The sequence below is a fragment of the Peromyscus californicus genome, unplaced genomic scaffold, assembly GCF_007827085.1.
Source record: "Peromyscus californicus insignis strain IS unplaced genomic scaffold, ASM782708v3 Scaffold_7__1_contigs__length_154581171, whole genome shotgun sequence".
Lineage (NCBI taxonomy): Eukaryota > Metazoa > Chordata > Mammalia > Rodentia > Cricetidae > Peromyscus > Peromyscus californicus.
In genome coordinates, this window is record NW_026294595.1 from 153,458,309 (window position 1) to 153,480,173 (window position 21,865).

The following is a 21,865-nucleotide window of genomic DNA, read 5'->3' on the forward strand; positions in this document are numbered from 1 at the left end:
TGGGCCCCAGGGAGCAGGGTTTTATTTTCCTTTCTTTGCAATCGATTGAAGATTAAGTTGCTGTGTAGCTTTTTATTGGAGACGCACGTTTGCTGTGTTTAACAGGGAAACCAGAGCAGGGCTCAGCAGGGATCCCAAGTTGTGTTGCTTCCATCAGTCAAAAATAAAGTATCAGTTGTTGTCACTCAACACATCTGAGTGTAATCTATGCACACTTATACAGATACATGCACCCATACACCTCCATGATAGGCATACTTTCACACACAAATATGTATGCACAAGCATGCACACACATTCATGCATGTAGATACATTCAACATGAAAATATGTACATATGCACACATGTACACACACATATCCACACATATGCAAAAGTCCATACATGGGCATGTGTGCTTAGGCATACATACACATGCACATATGTTTATATATTCACACTGAACAGGCATGCAATGGCTTACACCCATATTTGCATGTACATTCACATAGGCACACATATCTGAGGGAGGCAAAGCACACACAGCCCTCATAGGTGGCATCTGCCACTGTGCATGTATGCGTAGTTCTCTCTGACTTGGGGTATGGGAGATGATTACATGTCAGCAGCTGACTTTGCCTCCATTCACTGGTTTCTTGATCATGGCGTGCTACTTTGGTATCTTGTGGTCATAGAGTGTAGCATTGTCCCTTGAGCATTTATTGTTGCTTCTCACCTGCCGTCCCTCATCAGGACACTAATTTTCCTCCTACATCTTTTGGGAATTGTATCCGGCATCTCCGGTGGCCAGAATGCCCTGATGTAGTGCTAGAGTTGTATTTCTTTGAGCCTAACACTCAGACCATACTGTCAAGCCTGTCCCAGCTAGGTCTAACAGGACTCTGCACCTTGGATGTGCTCCACATCCTCCCCTCAGGCATCCAATCCACAGACACTAAGTTCCAACCCTAGATCTACCAGTGCCAACTCCATGTCAGTACACAGCAAGTAGCTGGGGCCCTGTATCTCAGTCTAGGCAACATTCCTACCTCCCTAGTATGGTACCTCCACAAATCTTCCATCTTTGTAAAAAACGAAACCAATGACAGTCAGGGGTGTTCTCTACTTTCCTCCTGAGGTCTGACCCTTTCCTTGATGTCCATAGGAAGTGCCTCCTGAAGGCAGGCCCAGGACTGAGCACAGCATATCTTCCAGGACCTGTGCAGAGGATGGGAGGAGGGACCCAAGTTAGAGTGTTCACAATGCTCCTGGGCCAATGCTTGGCCTTCACAGTCTCCCGGTGGCTACTCTAATACATGTACACCAAGAACAGTCACCCGACAACTCTCACAGCCTGAAAGGGGGCATCTACCATCCCAGATAGCAGCTTCCTGAAGCAGGTCACCTAGACATCTGTACCCAGACTATTCATAGAACAACAGAAGCTTAGCATCATCCTTCATGCTGGTCAGTAACTTCAATTGAGGACACCGTTGCTTCTCCACTGGAGAGCCAAAGTATTGAAGATGAGCCCTGTGTCCCATGATATCTGGGCAGTGGTAAATAGATTCCTTGTGGACTCAGGTTAGAGGGTCTGTCATTGGGTGCTGTGGTGAGCATCCCAAGATGACCTGCCTGGTCAGGAGTCTATGCCTCATATCTTTAATCTGTGGCAGCAGAGCCAGGACAGAAATGGGAAGTAGAAGACCCCCTCAGCCTCCTCATCTTGCACACCTACACACATACACACACACCCCCACATACACATCCATACGCATGTATGCACACGCTCACCATGACATGAAGATGATTCCACCCTAAGCCTATGGCTTACTAGCTTGGGGTTTTTTTTTGGGGGGGGGGGGGAGAAGGAAGGATTGCTAGGCAACCAGCCAGGGGTTGCTATGGCATTTTCAAGAGTGCAGCTGAGCCAATCAGGGACAACTGTGGGCTGGAAGAGGCTGGCGCAGGATGTCATGTCAGCTCCGAGGAAGAGGAGCAGTGACAACAGCCCTGAGGACCAGCTACCTCATGAATATTCATCGAGCTGATTGAGGAAAAGTCAATTAACTACTTGACAGCTTGGTTTCCCTGATTCTTTTCTTTTAACCATTTAGCCACCACAGGGCAGGGTAAGGCAAGGCACCTGGATAGAGCAGGACTCCCCCACTGTCCTACTGTCCAGAGAAGCTCTCCAACCTACCCAGTTGCGTTTGGCCAATCCTGGCATTGCCGTGGGTTCTGGTGCTGCTTGTTGCTGTTTCTGTAGAATCTGTCCCTGACTTGTACATGGAACAGACCATTGGTCCTACATTGTCCCCTTGGATGCCATGAGACCCAGTTCCCATCTGGCTTAGCACAGGGAAAGGCCCCTGCAGATGGTCTATCCATCCTCCCCCTCTCAATGACCATGGAAAGTCAGACACCTGAGCAATGGCCTCAGACCTTGAAAGGCGAGGCAGCTCTGGAGACGATGTTTCAGGAACAGCCCAGGGGCACTCCACTTCATCGAGACCTCCCTCCTGGCCACAGTCCCACTTCCTTCTCACTAGGTTATGTGTTGGACAAGTTGATGAGGAAGCAGGTCCAAGAAGCAACTGGTTCCACAGGAGTTACCGGCTATGAAATCTCGTTCCTATGATGGGTTCTAAAGGCCTGAAGCACAGGCAGAATCCACAATAGGGGCAGGTAGGGGAAGGGTCGGCCTGGTCTGTATTATTCTTTCATTTCATTCTTCCCTGGTGACCTCTGATGATCTTATTCACCCTCCACCCTACACAACTTCAAAAATGAATCTGCAGCTGATCAAGAGAAGAAAGTGTGGCCAACCCCATTGTCTGAAGTAATAGGAAAAAGAGCCTGAGAGACCTCAAGCCTGAGATTCTCCAGCACTTTCCCAGGAAGTGAAAGTTTTTTCCACTCACAAAAGTGTGCACAGGTCTGGAAGGAGGTCCCTTCAAGAAAGGATTCCATACTGAGCTCTGATAGTTTCTTAGGAACTTGCTTGGCCACAGCTCAGGTCCTGCTAAGTAGATGTCCAAAAGAGGCCAGAGCGCTGAGCCAGTGGCACAATATAGCTCTGAGGCAGAGATGTGGGTATTAGGGAGGCTGAAAGGCCTGAAAAAGAGCAGGTGTTCCTCTGGTAAGAGTGCAGACATGGCCAATTCACTTCTCAGGCTCATGCAGAGATGAATGGGTTAAGGTCCCACCGAGACAGTAAGCCTGGGGCCTCTCTTGCCCACTGCTCTCCCCTTAGTTCATGCCCTGCATGTGCTCAATGAGAGTGAGTAGTGAGGTCAGAGACTTGAGCTTAAATAAGCTACCTGAAAAAGACAACCACACCCTTGGCTGGCTCTGAAAGCCAGGGCCGCCTCTAGCAATCATCAGTTCACTCACATTGTCCCCATTCTGGCCAGTATCTCTTGCCTGTCCCTCATGAGGAAGAAGCCACCTCACCTACACTCTGAATGATAGGGCCAACCTGAGTCATCTCCAGCACCCCCACCCTGCCCAGGCTGCGTGCACTTAGATACTCAGAAGATGCTGGCTAGGACTCCTTACAAGGGCCAGAGACTTTACATTTTTCAGGATGTATAAAGAAGGTCATTTGGCCTTTGCCATACTCCTCCAAGGATACTTTCAGAGCCCTTTGGGAGCAAATCTCAATATATCGGCAGACATGTTCCATGAATTAGTCAGTCCTCCTGGAGACTGCTAGGTTGTCCATAACAAGGACATCTGAGAAGCTGCTGTAGCCCAGCGTAGTCCAGGAAACAGGATAACTAAGTTAACAGGTGGGAAATTTGGGTGGGGACATTGTGGGAAACTGAGGAAGCCTGAGACAGTTTTGGGTTAATAATGATTTTTCCATATTACTCATCAATGGCGACAACCGGAAGCTGTGCGAAATGACCACAACAATTTTAAACAGTAGTAATGGGGAAGCCCACTGACTCTGACCTGCAGGAGGGAGAGAGACAGAAGTAGTCCTGACCATATGGTATGGGAATCTGTTACAGCAACCACAGGAAGGCAGCATGGTACAGAACTGTGAGCTAGGTGAGGAGGCTACACGCGGCTCCTGCAATGGGGGCTAGACCAGGAAGTGAGGGCAGCAGAGGTCGTTATAGGTTAGAGTTCACTAGGGTCATGGGTCCTCATTTCCAGCTTCCATTCACAGATGGTACAGCCTAGATCTGGGTGGACTCCCAGACCCAGGAAACTGCACCTCTGCCCATGAACAGCATGGATGTGGACCTGAAGCCAGGTGTCCAGCTGCCACTGGAGATCTTCCAAAGTTAGGATCAAATGGAGAAGAGGGGACATGGAGCGAGTCAGGTGACAAGGCCTGGAGTGACATGAGACCCTGGACATCAGGAAGGGATGGCAGAAAACAGCCTGGTGTTTTCTCAAAAGGTTGAACCAGCTCTGTTTCTGAGGTAGACTCATGAGAACTGAAGCGGTTTTCACACACATACCTGTGCACACATGTGCTCAACAGCACTGTCCCACAAACAAAATGCTGAAGCAACCCAGTGTCTGTGGACACATGAGTAGGTGAGCAAAATATGGGCCATTAATACGGGCATCAGTTGGCAGTGGAAGGGAACGTGGCACCTGCTACAGCATGGATGACACAGTACACACGTCCTATACAGCCACTCCCATGAGAGACCAAGAATTTTCCAATTCAGAGGCAGTGAACGGCAGAGCCAGGGCCTGGACATTGAGAGCAGATACTATTTACCAGGGTGACAAAGCTTTTACACCAGCCAACTAGTGTGGATGGTTATGGAACATTGAGACTAGAGTGAACATCACTGAACCATACCGTCTGCCAGGTTAATTACATGTTATGTGGCTTTCATACCAATAAAATAAGGGGGATAAATAATGCTGCCATTTTTGCCCCACCCAAGAGCACATTTCCCACTGTGAAATGTGCTGGCCAGGCACAGCCTGGGGGCGGGGCACAGCCCCTTTAAGCTATCATCTTGGCCTCTGCTCAGAGAGCTGGCCTGACAGAGCAGCAAGATGGATGGCCAAGGGTAGTAACAGCTCACTCACACAGGGCAAGGAGGTCAGGAGAGAAAATTCCTCCTACCACACCGTGGCTCTTCTTCCGGGCTGCAGGGACTACCCTTCCCTGGGTGAGTGCCCGTTGAAGAACAAACTGAGGGTGAGGACCCAGGCATGGAGCACACTGCAGAGAATGCACACGTGACTGGGAGACTCAGACACACAAACAGAAAGGGAAGAACAGAAGGGACCTTATGTCCCCCAGCCACCCCCTCCCCCGGGCTTGGTGACATCCCTGAACAGACAATACCTAGCTAGTCTCTGTACAGGCCACAAGAGGGCCTCACTGCACCCCTTGCCAGGCAGGTAGGAAGTCAATTGGCTGCTCCTGCAGCATCAGTTTCCCCATCTGTGAAATGGAGACAATGGGACCCAGTTTGTAGCCAGGGCTCAGTCTTTGATTAAATCATAGCCGTATGGACTGGAGAGACGGCTCAGAGGTTAAAAGCACTGACTGTTCTTCCAGAGGTCCTGAGTTCAATACCCAGCAACCACATGGTGGCTCACAACCATCTGTAATGAGATTTGGTGCCCTCTTCTGTCATGCAGGCACATGTAATAAATAAATAATTTTTTAAAAAATCACAGCCTTGCTGCTGAGAGAGACACCCAGAGATTCAGTCATTCTCTGACTTACTGGGTTAGCTGGCCAGTCTCAGGCCACAGGAGGTCAGGGGTCACATTCTGGATCCCTTCTGGATTCTGAATCCTGTATACCTTCTCAGTCCACTGTCCAGTGAGTAATGCACTATCTGACAAAGCCTGCCCTGGCCCCACAGAAACCAGAGTTGGCAATGGTCATTCCTAAGATGCCAGAGCAATCATCTCATTGCCCAAGCTGCCCCTCCTCACCACCCATCCAAATCCTACCCACAGCCTGGTAGGGTGGTGATTAGGTTCCGAGCAGTGGAGGTTATGTACAGCCAGGCATGCTCCTGCTCTTTTCCAGCCCGACCTCTTGCCTGGAGCCACACTAGGGGTAGGTGTACTGGATGTAGCCGGGATCATGACCTATGTGGTGAAGGAAAGCACAAGGGCAGAGGAGACACTCAAGTCCTGGTCACTCAGCCTTTGTCCTGACAGACAGACAGACACAGACTCTAAGGGTGAATGCCACCTCTGGGCCTCAGTGTCTACAGTCAGGGTTTCCCCATGATGCGATATAGAAGTTATTCTGTCTTGCATTCACATTACTGGAGGGAGGGAAGGAGTGAGGGAGGGAGGGAGAGGGAGAGAGAAGGGTTGCCACAAATGTCCGTGTCTCACCTGACCTTCCAGAGTCTTTATTGAACCCTCAGAAGCCTCCCCTGACACCCAGAAACCCAACCTGAGAAACTAGATGCCCCACTGAGACTCAGAAGACTCATCTGAGTCCCAACCTTGAAGTAGTCCTCTCCCCACTCCTACTGGACGCCCTGGTCTTTGATAAAGGGAAAGCTGGTCTGTGCCTTCGTGCCCTGCTCCTTCCCTGTCTGCCAACACCTGCCTCCCTTGCCTCTTGGCAAGAGTGGTCCCCAAGTCCTCAGGAGGCCACTTTCATGTCTTTCTCCACCAAGGGAAATGGGAGACCAACAAGTTGTATAGGCCAGGAAGAGGCCTGGGGCCAGCCAGGCCTTAGGGTGGGGAGGTTGACACCAGTGAGGGCAGCAGAAGATGGCCCAGAGATGCTGCCCCTTCCTCATCCTATAATCTCCCTGCCACCCAGAGCAGAGCCAAGGAATATGCAAACACCATGGCTGAGGCAGGATTGGAGAGGGGCTCTCAGTTACTGCCCCATATCAAGGCCCCTATCTGTCCCGAACAGGCCCAGGTTTTAGGGCTGGTGTAAGAACAGTTCAGGAGGTGCCTCTCAGGAGTCCAGAGCTGAGTCAGGAGACCCTGTAAATGTTATCTCTATACTTTGTGGCTGGTACTTGGTGTGCTGCTGCTCCTTTCAAATTACCTGTCTGAGAACTACCTACCATCTTCAGGCAGGTACAGAGTCCTCTAGCTTGGACAGTACCTTGGACAGCACCCTGGACAGCACCCACTGGCCAAAGCCTCTTGTCCAGGCAGCTCATTTCCACAGGGGGAGGAGTCAGGGTCAGTTGGCATCCTCAGAGTGGCTAGCCAGAGGAAAAACCTGCCCCTTTCTCAGCTTCCACTGCCTCGGCCCCTTCTCCTGGAACTGTGGGACTGCTGGCATCTAGATTTGAGGACCAGCCCACTTTGGAGTGTCCTCTTCGAAGTCTGGGGGAAGCCAGTGTTCTCAGGGAGGCCTCACCCCTCAATATGGGAAAGACGGATTCTTAGCAAGCCAAGCTCCTTGATACTGGCATTGTCACAGCATGTGCTCCTGTTAAGATCCCCTTTCACAGATGTGGGGCAGTTGCCCCTTTTCCTCATCCTCCCTGGTGCAGGTTCCATCTTTGTGCCTCCTAAATTCACTGGAAAACCCCTGGAGGCAGGCTTCATTGTCTCCACTTCTCAGAGGAGTACACTGTGGGTCAGAACAGTTGATGATAAGGTGGAAACATTCCCAGCCTGTCTGATGTTAGGGCACAGGACAGTCAGAAGGATGTTGACCTATCTGGGGGAACAGACATATCCCTCCGAGAGGCCGAGGAGAATCCTGGAGACCAATGTCCAGTTCCATTTAGCTTGGGCCTTTGAGTAGTAATGGTGTTGAAGAGAGTAAAACATAAAGATCCATGGGCAGAGGGGAGACAAAGGGGAGACAAAGGGGCCGGGGAATACACGTAGGGGTAGAGAGGGGGCTAGAGGGAGGTTTAGGAGCTGGGAAATGGGAAGAGCCCTTGCTCATCAGGTTTACATGAGTCTCCCTGAAATATGGAGGAGGATGCATTTTCACTTTCGAGCTATGTACAAAGAGTCATCCCTGGGCCTCTATAAGGCAAGACTTCTAGAGGAAGCCTCAGGTACTGTGAGACGCTATAGTGGCAAGAAGGTGCTGCTCCAACTCCGAAGTAGCATTTTCTGCTCCAGCCTCATGAGACCCACAGTCCCCAAAGAAAGCCTCCCATCTGGAACCAGTAGTCATCTGCCCATGGAGAGGGTTGGGGTCTGTCAGAGAGAGCTGGAAGCTATCAGGGAAAACAGGAGGCTGCTAGGCAGGGCCTTGAGACAGCTGCCCTCCTCACCTTAGATCTAGGCAGACTCTAGCAGGGAATTCAGGGACAATATGTGCCAATGTGTGGCAGAGGTCTGGCACCTGGCACCTCTTTGCCTTGTCTAAGCTCTGCACCCTGTAGTAAACAATCCTCTTCAGAGGCAAGGACATACAACCCTAGAGAAGGGTGGCTGGTGTCTGCTGCCTGCAGAAGGTAAAGTCCTACTGCACCTTCAGAGCCTCCAGATTCCCCTGGCTGCAGTACCCAGCACTGAGGCTGACCTGGTACAAGGAGTATCTCCAGGGCTCAAGAGCAGCAGCTCTGGAGACAGAGATGGGACTAAGAGTCCCATATTCCGAGCTGAGCATTGCAAAGCCCTTGTGCAAACAGGTCTGCTCACCATGTAGGGTCACATCTGTCCCCATGGTCAGAACTGATGCCAAGCACAGAATGGACAGGTGGATTGATTCCTTTCTGGGCCTCAGGGGACCTAAGCAGACACTCAAAAAAGAGCAAAGGGGAGAAGGACACCTGGACTCCTGGCAAGAAAGTCTCCCAGAGTCAAGAACCTGGCCTGGCCTCATCCTTTCTCTTGCAGCATCTCTCTTTCAGGGACTGCAGAGCTCAACCCTGCTCCATGCTCCTCTGGGTTATTCCCCGCAAGTACTCTCCTACCCTTCTTGGGCTAAGGCACACTAAATTATATCCTTTAGTCTATAGAGATATGTCCATCTCTCCTGCCTCCCTGTATCAGAACAGGTTCCATAAAGCTCCAGGGTCAGGGCCTGCTTTTAGTACACCCTATGAATTGAGCAGCTATGCAGCTGTCAAACCTCCACCCGCCTGTTCTTCTCAGAGCAGTCCCTCCACCCTACAGATTCTAGGTCCTTGGGGAATCACCATCTATCCTACGGTGGCTCTTGTCCTCTGTAGAGCTTAGGAAGGACCACTAGACTCTCCTAGAAGTCTCCCACCAGGAACACATCTTCTGTGCACTCACCCCTGTCCAACCTGAGGAACCTCCAATAACAAGGCCAGTGTCCTGGAGAACTCCAGGGTCAACCTCTCACCCCACTACACCCATTCTAGATATACCAAGGTCAAATCCAATAGAGCCCTCCAAGTACCCTCCAGGGGAAAAAAATGGTATAAAAAGTCACACATCAGAATGTGAGGTGCTGTAGCTGATGGGAGCCTTTGTGTAGAGGTGGAGAGACCCTCCAGGGACACAGAAACCCCACACAAGCTGTTCCCACACCACTGGGTCCCTGGCCCACAGACACCCACCTCCTGCTCTGTTGACCTCACATCTCTTCCACTCACTCTTTTTTATTTAAGTACCTGTGTTTAAAGAGAGTTTATTTCTGCGATTAGTGAACCACCACTGCCACTTGTCCTAAATGAACAATACCTTAAAATGAACACAATTATGAACAAATAGGCCAAATTGCCTCTGCCCACCTTCTAGCCTGATCATGGGATGTCAAAGAGTGTCTCTGAGTGTTGGACATGATGAAAACCTTTCTCTGTTCACACTTGCCCAGGGTATAAGTCTTTATGCAACTCTGCCTATGCTACAAGCCTAGGCAAGCCTGTCCTTCCCAGACTCCCCACATAAGTGGACTGAGCACTCATCACAGACTAGTTCCATTACCCTCCTTCAGTCAACGATTATAACATGTGGACCTCTGCACCACTGGCCAGGGTTCTTGAACCTTCTTGTAATCAGAGTAGGCAGAGCCAAGGCGTTTGTTCACTTCACAGCCTACCCTGCTATCCAGGCCTTTCCCTTCCATTCTCTTCTCTCCCCTTTCAGAGACCCAGCCCAGAGAAACACAGGGAGCTGTGGTAATCCAGCATGGGCAACCCTGAGGTAGGTAATTTACAAGGTTGGCATACCCAAAGAGAGGGAAGGAAGGGCTACTGCCCTACTGGCAGACAGCAATCCCTGGACCTTTCCGGGAGCCTTTTGCAGAGGACAGCAGCACAGCACAGCTAGCTGAGCCTGTGTAGGTGTGTAGAGACCAATGGGAACAGGTATCCTTTGGGAGGGTAGCAGGCTGTCTGGGAGGGAAAACACAGCCAGATGTGTTACAGACTACTCCAGCAGCAGCTGGAGCAAGCTCTTTCACAGCATACCTTAACAAGATAGTCCTGTAGCCCAAGCAAGGGCTTCTTATTGTTGTCTCCCCACTACTCCTGAACTAAGACACTGCTCAGAAACCTCAGTCAGACTCCAGATCAAGCCAGCTCAGTATTGCAGGTATCATGCAGGGGCTCCCTCTGGTGGGGCCCGAGGTCTGGGCCCTCAGAGAACCTAAGGGGGTAAAGAGTCCTGGGCCTAGGTTGTCTTCATTGCATCTTTCCTCTGCCTGACTCTAAGATGAGCAGTCAGATAAGGGTAGGGTCCCATTGGAGAACACACCTTGGGCCCCAGGAATCTTTGCCTTTGCTCTTCAGGAGCCTGTTCTGAGGTCTAAGTTCTAAAAGAAGGAACCTCTAATGGGGTAGCCCTGCCAGGAATTTTCCATACCTGAAGTGGGCCTATGAAGCCCATCAGAAGACTCTGTAGATCTTGGAGGAACTCCAAGGAGACCAGAAAGCATCCTCCCCAAGTTCCTGCTCTGATACTTGACCCTTTTTCTGGTTAGTATTGGAGCAGTACTGAATTCTAGCTCCCAGGTGATTTTATTGACATCAAGGTTCCTAAGTGGAAGTAAGATGGCTCACCATGTGAGGACTTGTGCCAAGCCTGAGTTTGATACTAGATAATGTAAGAGAATTGATTCCCACAAGTTCCCCTGTGTTCTCTATTCCCCAATACAAGCACACAATAAATAAATAAATAAATAAATAAATAAATAAATAAATAAATAAATAAATAATGTAATTTTTACTAAAAAATTAAAAGATCCCTAGAGTAGAGCCAACCTCCCACAGCATTCTGCCTGGGGTCTCAGGCTTGCCCTAGAGGTAAAGAGAAATTTCTTCATAAGAGCCAAAACTTACTCTGAAAGGGACAGAGTTGAAGGGGGGCAGATTTTGTCATCTTTGCCTTGGTGGGCGACTAGGGGGTCACCTGGAAACACAGGATTCACGGAAGTATCAGAGCATAGCCAAGGATATTCCACTAGCCAAAACGCTGGACCCTGAGGAACAAAAGGCCCATTCCCGCCACCACAGTCCAGAAGATCAGCCTGGATCCCTCATTCTTTGTCCTGCCCTGGACAGCCCTGTTTGTAATCCTCCTTCCTTCCCCACCCCCATCCCAGCCTGCTGTTACCTGGCCTTTCCAAGTCTAAGCAATGTTGAAGGCCTTGGTGGAGCTTCTGAGGGACCCTGGATCAAGCTGAGTTTCACTTCCAGGGTTTTCATTTGAGCTCTGTCCACGGTGCTCTCTAAGGCCAAAGAGGAGGAGGAGAAGGAGGAAGAAGCCAGACAGAGGAGGGAGAAAAAGGGGCTTTGGCCTCATTTCCATGTGGAGGGCCCAGCCCCCCCCCCCTCCATTGTGCACCAGGCCTCACTCACAATTGCAGTCTTTGTGGTGGCTGGCTCCGCCCTCAGTACTCAGTCATGGTGGGGGTCCCGCCCCCCCCCCTTTACAAAGGGCTAGGAGGAGCAAGGCCAAATCTTTCCTTCCCCATTGGCCTCACCCAGATCATAGCTTAGGGGCAGCCAGAGTTAGCTGAATCTCCAGGTAGTGAGCATAATATCTGGTGTTGTGTGGGAGCCACTCACATTTATACTCTCGGATATAGCAGGATAAAGCAGGCAGTGAAGTATTCCCAGGCTCCTGGTGGGTGTGCCTTCAGGGGCCTTTCCCCTTGGGTATCAAGTATATGCCCTGCCTTGAGAGCTTCAGTCTCAACCCCAACTGCATTAGGAGACAAGTTACCCTAAGGAGAGAGGTTTAAGGCCACCTGCACTGGGTATGAAGAAGCTGAGGCCTGTGACATTCCTGGGTGAAGGCCTTCAAGCTACCTTGACCATCAAGCTAGATCTGAGACGCTATGGACCATTTAAAGAGTGCAAAGGGGCCTGCAAAGCTGATCCCTTCTTCCCTCTGCTGGCCACATCTGTACTGTGGGCCCTGCATCTGTCCTACCACCCGCTTCCAAGGCCATGTATGCAAAGGGGGCTGGCTTTCGGTGCTGTGGCAGCCTGAAGGCCTTCTTCCCCCATTTCTCCTCCCCTTGAAGCCAGGGTAGGATCAAGGGTCAAGAGACTGTGGGCCAGCTGTTCCCAGATGTGGATCAAGGCACCTCCCCTTTCTGGAGGAATGACAAGCCTCCTGCAGAGGAGGGGGCGGTGGTGTGACGAATAAGAAAGAACGGAAAGGGAGGAGGTTCTCCACGGGTTTCTGTTGATCTGTTTAATCCCACGCTACTGCAGACTTTCGCGGATGGAGGGCAAGAGGGAAAAGGAGGGGGTCGAGCCTGCATCCTTCCCTCCCTCCTCCCGCCCCCACCCCGCCTGAGCCACCTGACCCGTCTCAAAGTTGCCGGGCTGCGGCGCGCATGGCCTTTGTGAGCGCGGAGCAGCGGCCTGGAACCTGGAGCCTGAGCTAACTGGACTATGTCGCCCCACCTTCGTGCCCCATCCTCTTCCCCACGTACCCAGGAACTAGCAAATAAATAAATCCACAAACACAAATTTGCAGTGTGCTGGGGAGAGGCGGCTGCGCCGGAAAGAAGGATCGTGAAGAGGTGAGGCTGGACCATACGGAGTCCAAGGGAGAACAAACCTGAGCCAAGGCCCAGCATCAGTAAGTTGACTTTTACGGAACCTCTGAAGGTTCCAGGGTCACCAAAAAGGTCCCTACCGGGAGGACTAAGAAGAACAGGCAGCGGAATGCTTGGGGTGGGCTCTCCTTCTCTCAACGCACAGACAGCTCCACCCCCACGCCTAGGACAGCCCTTCCCCCAGCCCACCAGGCCAGGAGGCAGGACGCAGGGAATTGGAAAAAGAGAGCCAGGAATCCTAACTGGTGCTCCGGATTGAACGCATAGAAGTACCAGGAGAAAAAGCTCAGGCACGTTTCGGCGGAGATGCGAAAAATAAACTTGGTCTGACCCCTGGAAGGGGTGCAGCTCCAGACTCCCCACTCTCTGGCCTGGTGTAAATATCTCCCATAAATAGTAAGGGGAGGCCGAAGAGGAGGTCCTTGGCTTGGGAAGGGAACTGGTCTTTGAGGAGTCACGGTGCGGAGCCGGCCCCGTAGCAAGCGCGCTCCTAAACCCGAGGCTCTTGGGAGTGCCATCCCATCCCCCGCGCACCCTCCAAATAGAAACAAGCTCTGGGCAGGCTAGAAGCCGAGATGTCTTAGACCATTGCAAAAAACGGAGGGTGGGGCTGAGGGAAGGTAAAGGGTCTGCGGTCCTGGGAGAGCCTTAGTGGGAGAGGACCGAGATTCCGCGGATGAGAAGAGGTTCCTGCAGGCTATGCCTTCAACACCATGGACAGCAGACCCTGTAGCTTTGGGGTCCTGGACTGCGCTGCGGAGTCTTGGACCGTCCTAGGGACCTGCCCCAGTACCCTGGAGAGTGAGGGACCGCTGGCCAGGCGGAGCTGACTCTTAACGAGAAACAGCCTCTGCTCGAAGTCTAGATCCTTCAGTCTCGAGCCCCTAGTCAGTGTCCCTGGGGCTACCGGTGCTAGCAGGCCATGGGTAGTCCTTGGTTTGGGTTGGGCATAAGCAAAAGTGGGCTTATGCTGGCTGTGTAAGTGGGGATTCTCCAGCGTCAGTAGCGACTGACACCTGAAAAGGGAAGGATCGTGGATTGGAAGAGGAGAGGTGCCTCGACCCTCTGAGGATCTTCTAGGAGTAGCATGAGATCTCCGAGATCACCTTCCCAGCGGAGTGTCTTCGGAGTTCCCGCAGGGCTGGAGAAGGTTGGAAAGGAAGGACGGCAGAATCCTTATCCTGGGTCACCTAGCTTTTGCTAGAGGGCAGATGGCTCAAGGGTTGGGTTGGCCCAGGGAGGAAAAATAAGGGGCCAGAGGCCTGCCTGCTTCTGTGCGGTTCCTCCAGTCTGCACCAGGAACAAAGGCCGCTTGGGAGACCTGGAGTGGCGTTTGGGGAAAGCCGCTGATCCCTAGCCCTAAAGGACTACCAGATCAGAATAGCCACCCTTCAATAGGCTGCAAGGAGTAGATCCGATTGCAATCAGCTGTGAAGTGTGGACTGTGCTCCCATCCCTGTAGGCAAGGACTCCCTCCCCAGCTAGGAAAGGGTGAAAGAGGGGAGCAGTCTCTGATGGGGGTTGGGGGAGACGTCTAACTCTCCCCTCCATATAAGGCCGTCAGCAGGAGGCTGGGACCCCTTTCTTTCCCCCAGGAGAGAGGGGCGCGGGAGCCACTGTGTTGAGTGGTTGGTTATTCTGGAAGGACCCGCCGCTGGTGTGAGGCAGGCATAGTGTGTTCGCTGCACAGCGGGGTGTGGCTGGTGGGTGTCAAGGAGCTGCGGTCTGTGGGCTGCGGGAGAAGCTTTTGCGTGGGTGGTGCGGCAGGACAGTATGAGCGGTTCGAGAGTGTAGGAGAGGCGGTTTCTCCGCATACGTGTGACCGCCGGGCGCCGGGCACAATCGAAGGTGTTCGAAGGCTGCGTCCGTGAGTCGAGCGCGCGGAGCGGGACGCCGAGCGTGTGCGCGGGAGGCACCGGTCGCGCGGTGCGTGAGTGCGCGTGTACGCGGTGCGCGTGCCCCTCAGTTCTCAAGGACACCTCCGGGAGGAGGCGGCGGAGCCGGTGTCCGGGTGACGTCACCGCGCGCCCCAGTGATAATCGCCCGGTGCCGGAGTCGAGCGCGGATACGAGCGGAGGCAGCGGCGGCAGCGGCGAGCGCGGGGACCGTTGCACCCGGGCTGGGCCAGGAGAGTGGGAGTCGGACTCCCGCAGTGCCGACCTCGCGGACGCTGGGCTCCCAGCCGGTCCTCGGGAATTTGCCTAGCTTCCTTGGCGATGTCCCTGCGCTCTCCTCCACCCCGGGCCGTGGCGTACGGGTCCTGCGGGCGCCAAGGAGGAGGCGGAGGCGGGAGCGGGCGACAGCGCGGGCGGTGCTGCGGAGCGGAGGCGACGGCAGCCGAGGAGCAGCAGGCGGCGGCGGCTCGCGCCCGGACGGGTAACTGCGCTGGCGGCCCCGGCCGGGGCGAGCCGGCAAGCGGCCTCTCGGGTCACCCCGTCTTTCTCTCCTCGAGCAGCTTCTAGCCGGTCTGAGGCGCAAGGGAAGAGAGCTCAGCGGGTTGTAAAAAAGAGACTGCTTTTCATCTCCGAACATCGAGGTTCTTTATTTTCACCGCATTCACGCGCTCCTAGTGGGGTCCGGAAGATGAGCCAGGGAAGGGCAGCTGCGGAGAGGCTTGCGCCGCTGGGGTGGAGCGGGCTCTGCACCCCTCAGAAGATCGCGGAAGGCCGGAGCATGGGCACGCTCACCCCGGCCGGCTCCTGCATCTCTCTCGCTGCGGTTCCGAGGGGTCCCTGCTGCAGGGACGCCTCAAGGGATTTGCCTAGGCCCTTCTCTACCTCGGGGAGGGGAAGGAGAGAGGGCTCCTCGGAGTTGGGGGCGGACCAGGGCTGCACTGCCAGCTTAGCGCGGAGCCCCGCCCCGCCCGCCCCGCCGCGAAGAAGCTGGAGCGTTCGCGCCCCTCAGGCTAGGACCCCACGCAAGCCGCAGCCCCGGCCCCGACCTGGCCCAGCCGCTCGCCGCCCGCCGCAGCCCTGAGGGCCCCTCTGCGTGTTCACAGCGGACCTTGATTTAATGTCTATACAATTAAGGCACGCGGTGAATGCCAAGAGAGGCGCCTCCGCCGCTCCTTTCTCATGGAAATAGCCCGCGAGCCCGGCCGGCGCGGCGCCCCTCCCGCGGGAAAAAGGCGAGCCCTGGCCCCCGGCGGCCCCTCGCTCCGCGGACAAATCCGGCGAACAATGCGCCCGCCCAGAGGGCGGCCCAGCTGCCGGGCCGGGGATCTGGCCGCAGGACACAAAGGGGCCCGCATGCCTAGGACGTCACGGGGAGGGTGGGGGCGACCGCGGGGGAGACTGTGGCCACCCAGCCCCTGACCACGTGTGTCCGCAGCTCTGAGTGCTCGAGATCCCGAAGAGGGGGACGAGGGCCAGGAGACAAAGGGAGGGGCTGGGGGAGCGGCGGGTTAAGGGGCTCGGGAGGGAAGCGTGCAGCTTCTCAGGTTGAGTTGGCGCGCCCGCATACCCACGGGCAGTCCTGGGCGCTGTCCGCGGTGCTGGCGGTGGAGCTACCAAAAGAGGCAGGGCGCTGATGCGCGTGGGACGAAGGGATGTCCTGAGAGCCACTGTTCCCACCCAGGGGGCCCTGAACAGTTGCCGCGGCAACCTGGGAAAAATGGGGTAGGGTCTGAGGTCACTGAAGTCTGTCCCCTAGCCACTCCAGTTGGGGGGCGCAGGGTGGAGACTATGCCCCCTGAGATTCTGAAGCAACCTCTGCACCTTGGGCTGAGGTTCGCGCTGTGGAAGTGGGAGATCTGCATCTGCACCAATGTCTAAATCTGGGTGGATACACTGGACCGCAGCCCGCCCCCAAACCTCTCTCCAGCTATGCGGGACGCGAGGCACGTGAGGCTCTGCAGCCTAGAGAGAAAATGACAAATCCTCCTCCTCCCTCCCCCACCACCATCTGCAGCCGCAGTGACACCCACTCAGGTCTGCTGCAGGCATTCCGCCCCCCCCCCCCCGCCCCCCGTCCTCGGAAGCCAGCGCCACCTGCTGGCGTCCTGGTATGAGACTCTGCACTGGCATGTCTCCTCCCAGCATGGTTCCCAGTTCCCAAGGTTACAGGCACTATTACCTAGGGCAGTGGTTCTCAACCTTCCTAACGCTGTGACCCTTTAATACAGTTCCTCATGTTGTAGTGAGTCCCAGACACAAAATTATTTTCGTTGCTACTTCGTAACTGTAATTTTGTTACTGTTATGAATTGTAATGCAAATATTTTTGGAAATAGAGGCTTGCTAAAGGGGTTGCAATGCTCAGGTTGAGAACTGCTGACCTAGGGTGATTGTCAGTAGAGGAGGTCACAACCTCTGCACCCACATCTCCTCAGGTAATCTCCAGACCTGCTTTTCATCTTCACAGGGTGAGTATGAGCCCCTTTGCTGGCTCTGACCCTGACCAGTATTGGTCACCCCAAATTCTCCTAGCCCCAAGTCCTATGCAGGTAACAGAAAAGCATGGCAAGAGGGCCCACATGGAGCACAAAGAGACACCACAGAGAACCTGCCTCAGAGCTCTCTGGAGAGATTCATACTTCCACATGCTCATAGACCACTAGTGCCTTTGCATCCCACCCCCAAAGCAGAGCCTTCACAGAACCTCCGCCCTTTGGAGGGTGGGGAAGGGGTACCAGCAAGCTTTGGTCTGATCAAGGCACTGACCTTGGGCTTGATGTCTCTTTTCCCTTCTTCCCTCAGAAGTGGGTAGAGATTGGTCAGCTATGGTTCCAGAGGAGTAGGGCCCCAAAGTGAATGAATCCAAGGCACTGCTGAAAGAATTGGTAGAGGCAGCAGTCCCCTAGTGTAGGGATTCCTGGTGGGCACAAAAAATGTGTCCCCTGTCCAGCCTGAGCTCTGTTGAAGCTGCTCTAAACCCTATAGCCTAGCTATTTTCTCAGATTTCCCTTGCCTCTCTTCTGGAGCTGGAGCTCCATTCTTGGGTCACTGCCCTTCCTGGAGACTGGGCTCCTGACCATGGTGACCTGGGCTGTGAGCAGAGATTGGGATGCGGAAGGGGTGAGGGAGGAAGGCTGGAGAGTAAGTGGATGGTAAAGACCATGGCAAGCTGCCCTGGGCACTGAGAAGCTCAAGGAGCATCATCTTCTTTGCACTGTCAGTAGAGGATAGGGGCTCCAGTTCAGGGGCACAGAACTGAACTGGGAATGGACAGCAGACATAGGACATTCAGTAGGAAGGTCATCTTTCAGACTTCACTGTGCCCAGGATGCAGCACTGTCTGCTGAGGTGTGGGCAGGCCCCATACAAATGACTTAGGAACCAGCTCAGCTCTATCCATGGGGGCTGAGTGCCAGCATTGCTCTGAGACTCTCAGGGCCAGTAGCCTATTCCCACTGTGCTTTGTACATAGTCTTTTGTGGCCAAGCTTGGATGTCCATCCCCCTGCTCATCCTAGAACACACTCATCCCTACACACAGATTGCCTGGTCCACTTAGAAGCCAAGACTCAGCATACGGCTTATTGGGTGCCAACCTGATCAACAGCAAGCTTGGACAGAGGGCTCATAGTATTCCCTCCACCCCCACCCCTATGAGTCCTGGGCCCTCTTCATTACAGGGACTACATAAAGGAGATACATGGCTGAAGCATTCAAAATGAGCACATCTCCACTCCAGGTGAAGCCCAGCAGAGCTGCTGTACTGGAGCAGCCACCTCATAGCTTCCTTGGAAAACCCTAATTCTCCCCGGAGGTCATCATGTCACTTCTGGCCTTTTTGGCCTATTGAGACTTGAGATGTTTCAGAATACAGCTTCCTCTCTCCATACTTCCATCTCCTGGGCTCTTCCTGATCTCATCTCCTAGTCATGGCACCTCATGTGACAGTATCTAGGAGCCTTATACTTCTCTCCCTGAGGTCCATGATTCTGGCAGTCTCTATCCAGTGCTGAGTGAAGACCAGGCTCTAGCCTCTCTGCCCCTTAGCATCCCAACCTCCACTCCTGGTGTGGGGGGTGGGAGTGGGGTGCAGGGCAGGCAGAGATGCTTCAGAAGGAAAAGTAAAATGGTAAAGTGCTGTTGCCATAGCTTGTTAGGGAAATGAAAGATGGTAAGAACTTCAATTGGCAGGAAGGAGGAAAGAGGGTCTGATTTAGCATGGTGACCCCATCCAAGAGGAAGCAAGACTGGGGTAGGATCTTTTCAAGTGCACACACACGTACCCTCCCAGGCTTGGGATGCTTCCCAGCCCCAGACTATGCCCAGTCTATATGGCGCACAAGGCCAACTTTGCATAATGGAGCTTCATCTGCAGCAGCTCCCATGGGCACAATCAAAGAGTCATGGGAGTCCAGGATGCAGGAGCCTCTACCCAGCCCAGGCCTGCCTACTCCTACCTTTACCTCACCTGGATTCTGTCTCCACCTGACAGAGGTTCCTGGACTCTTGTCACCAGCAGAGGCCTAGGCTCCTCCTTAGCCTCAAAGTCTACTAGACAGCATGCTCTCCTCAGCTTGACTGGAAGGATAAACCAGTATCCCCATGGCTACCTGAGACTTCCTGGTGGGTCAAATGAGCAGGCCCAGGCTTCCTTGGAAGCTGAACCATGGTAGTGCTGCCCAGGCAGAACTTGTTTCAAAGGGAGGATGCAAAGGACCCATTTGCACAGCCAGGTACCTCTCGGCACCTACACCCTCACAGCTGTTCCTATTCCTTCAGAGCTTAGGTACATACTTCCCTAGCTCTTTTTAGATACACAGTACCAGCCAACAATGTAACAGCAACAGAGGTTAATAATAATAGTAGCAACACACCTGCCCTTCCAAGCTCTACACTTCCTGTCTACCACAACCTGATCTCAAGGCAGTCCCCACCACCCAGAAAGCCTTCAAAAGGGAGATAAGATAGGGTTATCATCTGTGCTGGAGATGAGAGTTAGACATGACCCTTCCATACACATACATACCCTTTCCACTGAGGCTCTGATGGAAGGGATAGGCCTTTCCAGCATAGAAACAGCAGGACAGGAGCACACTGCACTCTGACATGTGACAGCACTCTCCCAGGAGCTAGGCTCCATCTTTGGTTCACAGCTACTTTAGGCATGTCTTGTCAGGCTGTCCCAGAGATGTCTGTGGACCCACCCTATGTAGTCCTTCCCTTCTCTGACTTGCCACCCAAATTACCACTGATTATGGGCAGAGGTTGGATATATCCTAAAATCTGGTGGACTGGGCATTCCAGCCTGTTTGTTCCCTGAACCACACTTCCACGAGTTTATACCAGTAGCTCCAGATACTCAGTAAGAGACCTGGGCTATTTTCAGTGTATGTTCACTCCAGATATCCAGAATCAAGATTCTTGAACTGCCCCCAATAAAACCCAGCTCTGTAAGCACAGCGTGAGCCCACATAGATGGATGGCCCATTAGATCAGATTTAGGAAGCTTCTCAGTCCCAGGATGTACCTGGTCCACATGGCACTAAGAACCAACACTCACCAGTGAGAACCGTCTCTGCTGGAACAGGATGGGACTATGTACAAAGCACATAGATCAAGCTTAGGCAGTCTGAAGTACAATGAAACAGCACAAAGCTTTGAGGCACACACAGAATACTCCAGCACATACCTGTTACTGTGTGTGTGTGTGGGGGGGGGGGTAAGGTCCTTGCAGATGCCTATGCTTACCACAGGTGGAACCTCAGAGATGCTTCAGGATTCCGTACCTGGACAGGGATGGTGAATGACAACATGGAGAACCAGGTCCCAGAATGATCTTGAGCATTGCCCAGACAACAGAGGTTAAACTCAATTACCATGAACAGTGACAGTGGAGACAGAGTTATCTTCATTCAGACACCAGCCCTACCTCAATATATACCATGGAAGGAGTACACAGGATGAGGTCCTTGCACTTCTGCATGCTCCCTGTTCTTTCATTCACTTAAATATTCCTGAGTCTCTTCTAGGGACCAGGCCAACAGTGCTGCCAAGGTCTAGGCAAGTCTGCAGGAAACAGGACCCTGTTGAGCAAGCAACATGTATTCCACCTGACACCTGCTAGAACTGAGACAGGAAAAGCGGGATGATAGTAAGCAGGAAAGTGGTTCCCTCAACCACAAAACACAAAGATCTAAGGATGTGCTTTCAGACTCATGGAGCCAGGATTTTCCCGGTTTCTTCGCCCCACTGTACTTGTGCTTCAGTTTCCCCATCTGTGGTTGGGTGGTAAGTTCAGACATGCCCAGTGAGTAAACATGAAGTTATCATGACTAATCAACACCAGCATTACCATCTTCATCACCTCCATTATCATTTGTCTCAATCATCATCATCACTGTCATCATCACTATCATTGCTACCCAACCATCATGATTTCCATCATCATTATCATCATGTCATAATCACCATCACCTCTACCATCACCATCTCCATCATCATCTTTATCAGTCACTGCCATCATCTCTAAGCTTTAGGGTGAGGCTTTTTTTTTTTTTTTTTTTTTGGTTTTTCGAGACAGGGTTTCTCTGTGTAGCTTTGCGCCTTTCCTGGAACTCGCTTTGGAGACCAGGCTGGCCTCGAACTCACAGAGATCCGCCTGGCTCTGCCTCCCGAGTGCTAGGAAGGGTGAGGCTTTTTAATACTCCTGTCTGGTCCTGTTTTCAGTTCTTCAAAGCAGCAGAATGAAAATGTGGCACTGGAACTGTGGCCACCAAAGGTTACTCTAGAGGCCTGTAAACCTCTTAGAAAAGTGCCATGTTTCAGATAAATATCCCACAGATGCTAAAGTCTTTGTCCTCAGGGTGATATCACTCAAAGGTGGGGAACCTTTAGGAGGTAAACCCAAGTAGGAAGAACCTGGGTCATTGGTGATGTATTCATGAAGGGGATGGTGGAGCCTTGGACTCTTCCTGCTTCTTCTTTTTGCTTCCTGGTCATGAGGTGAGCAGCACCAACCACTGTCTGCCATGGCCATCCACACCCCTGTAAGAAGCCTAAAA

General features: G+C 53.0%; 1 long non-coding RNA gene across 1 annotated transcript in view; it reads right to left on the minus strand.

Moving 5' to 3' along the window:
- LOC128101341 (uncharacterized) overlaps positions 1-11,694 on the minus strand; it is a 43,292-nt gene extending 31,598 nt beyond the window's left edge. The window contains exon 1 of the long non-coding RNA XR_008215070.1: positions 11,453-11,694. This is a non-coding gene — a long non-coding RNA (uncharacterized LOC128101341). The remainder of the gene's footprint in view (positions 1-11,452) is intronic.
- Between the last annotated feature and the right edge of the window lie 10,171 nt (positions 11,695-21,865).